General features: G+C 45.1%; 1 protein-coding gene across 1 annotated transcript in view; it reads right to left on the reverse strand.

The window, feature by feature from the left end:
* Positions 1-1,776: 1,776 nt before the first annotated feature.
* Positions 1,777-2,117, reverse strand: part of LOC123733217 (paired box protein Pax-5) — a 59,299-nt gene continuing 58,958 nt past the window's right edge. Inside the window, exon 8 of the mRNA XM_082978301.1 lies at positions 1,777-2,117. This exon is cut by the window's right edge and continues 10,453 nt beyond it. The gene's annotated coding sequence lies outside the window, so the exon portion shown is untranslated.

A 2,117-nucleotide genomic window follows, 5' to 3' on the forward strand; every position in this document is an offset into this window, starting at 1 on the left:
CGGGAGGCGCCATTGTCCCTGGCGGGGGCGTGTGGGGATGTGTGGGTCCCAGCAGTGCTCTTGCCTCCCTGGTCGTTAATTGATTTAATTGATTAATGTCACTGATTGACTGGACATGTTACGCACCTGCTGTCCCAGGTGGGGGGTTTTCTGACTCGTTCTCTCTCTCTGTGTGTGTGTGTGTGTGTGTGTGTGTGTGTGTGTGTAGTGTGTAGTGTGTGTGTGTAGTGTGTGTGTAGTGTGTGTGTGTGTGTGTGTGTGTGTAGTGTGTGTGTGTAGTGTGTGTGTAGTGTGTGTGTGTAGTGTGTGTGTGTAGTGTGTGTGTAGTGTGTAGTGTGTGTGTGTGTGTGTGTGTGTGTGTAGTGTGTGTAGTGTGTGTGTGTAGTGTGTGTGTAGTGTGTGTGTAGTGTGTGTTGTGTGTGTGTGTGTTGTGTGTGTGTGTGTAGTGTGTGTGTAGTGTGTGTGTAGTGTGTGTGTGTAGTGTGTGTGTGTAGTGTGTGTGTGTTGTGTGTGTGTGTAGTGTGTGTGTAGTGTGTGTAGTGTGTGTGTGTGTAGTGTGTGTGTGTAGTGTGTAGTGTGTGTAGTGTGTGTGTAGTGTGTAGTGTGTGTGTGTGTAGTGTGTGTGTGTGTAGTGTGTGTGTAGTGTGTGTAGTGTGTGTGTGTGTAGTGTGTGTGTGTAGTGTGTGTGTGTGTAGTGTGTGTGTAGTGTGTGTAGTGTGTGTGTGTGTGTGTGTGTGTAGTGTGTGTAGTGTGTGTGTGTAGTGTGTGTGTGTGTAGTGTGTGTGTGTAGTGTGTGTGTGTGTAGTGTGTGTGTGTAGTGTGTGTGTGTGTGTGTAGTGTGTGTGTGTGTGTGTAGTGTGTGTGTGTGTAGTGTGTGTGTGTGTGTGTGTGTTGTGTGTGTAGTGTGTGTGTGTGTGTGTAGTGTGTGTGTGTGTGTAGTGTGTGTGTGTGTGTGTGTGTTGTGTGTGTAGTGTGTGTGTAGTGTGTGTGTAGTGTGTGTGTGTGTAGTGTGTGTAGTGTTGTGTGTGTAGTGTGTGTGTGTGTGTGTAGTGTGTGTGTGTGTGTGTAGTGTGTGTGTGTGTGTAGTGTGTGTGTGTAGTGTGTGTGTGTAGTGTGTGTGTGTAGTGTGTGTGTGTGTGTGTAGTGTGTGTGTGTGTGTAGTGTGTGTGTGTGTGTAGTGTGTGTGTAGTGTGTGTGTAGTGTGTGTGTGTAGTGTGTGTGTGTAGTGTGTGTGTGTGTGTGTAGTGTGTAGTGTGTGTGTTGTGTGTAGTGTGTGTGTAGTGTGTGTGTGTGTAGTGTGTGTGTAGTGTGTGTGTAGTGTGTGTGTGTAGTGTGTGTGTGTGTAGTGTGTGTGTAGTGTGTGTGTGTAGTGTGTGTGTGTAGTGTGTGTGTAGTGTGTGTGTAGTGTGTGTGTGTAGTGTGTGTGTGTAGTGTGTGTGTAGTGTGTGTGTGTAGTGTGTGTAGTGTGTGTGTAGTGTGTAGTGTGTGTAGTGTGTGTGTGTAGTGTGTGTGTAGTGTGTGTGTGTGTGTGTGTAGTGTGTGTGTGTAGTGTGTGTAGTGTGTGTGTGTAGTGTGTGTGTGTAGTGTGTGTGTAGTGTGTGTGTAGTGTGTGTAGTGTGTGTGTGTAGTGTGTGTGTGTAGTGTGTGTGTAGTGTGTGTGTGTAGTGTGTGTGTAGTGTGTGTAGTGTGTGTGTGTAGTGTGTGTGTGTAGTGTGTGTGTAGTGTGTGTGTAGTGTGTTGGTCGTTAAGATGAAAGCAAGGACAGCATGGACCCAGAACATTTGAACTGTAAAAAAAAACAAAAAAAAACACTTTTATTCTGAAGAACCCAATAAAATTATGGCAAATATTTACAAATATTGACTTTGTTTCTTCACCGTACAGTACATAAATCCAAGATTCACAAAACACACACACACACACACACACACTCTGTTGGTCAGGAGGACAGATGCACATATTACAATCTGGCTTAAATCCCACCCTATTCCCTTTGTAGTGCACTACTTTTCAATAGAAGTACACTGTTATAAAAAAGAGATTTTAGGGTGTTATTTAGGACCCTTACCATAGACTGATTGTGTAACAATAGATGCACCCAGCGAACTGCAAGTCAA

This window comes from Salmo salar, chromosome 08 (assembly GCF_965601325.2).
Source record: "Salmo salar chromosome 08, fSalSal1, whole genome shotgun sequence".
NCBI classification, from domain to species: domain Eukaryota; kingdom Metazoa; phylum Chordata; class Actinopteri; order Salmoniformes; family Salmonidae; genus Salmo; species Salmo salar.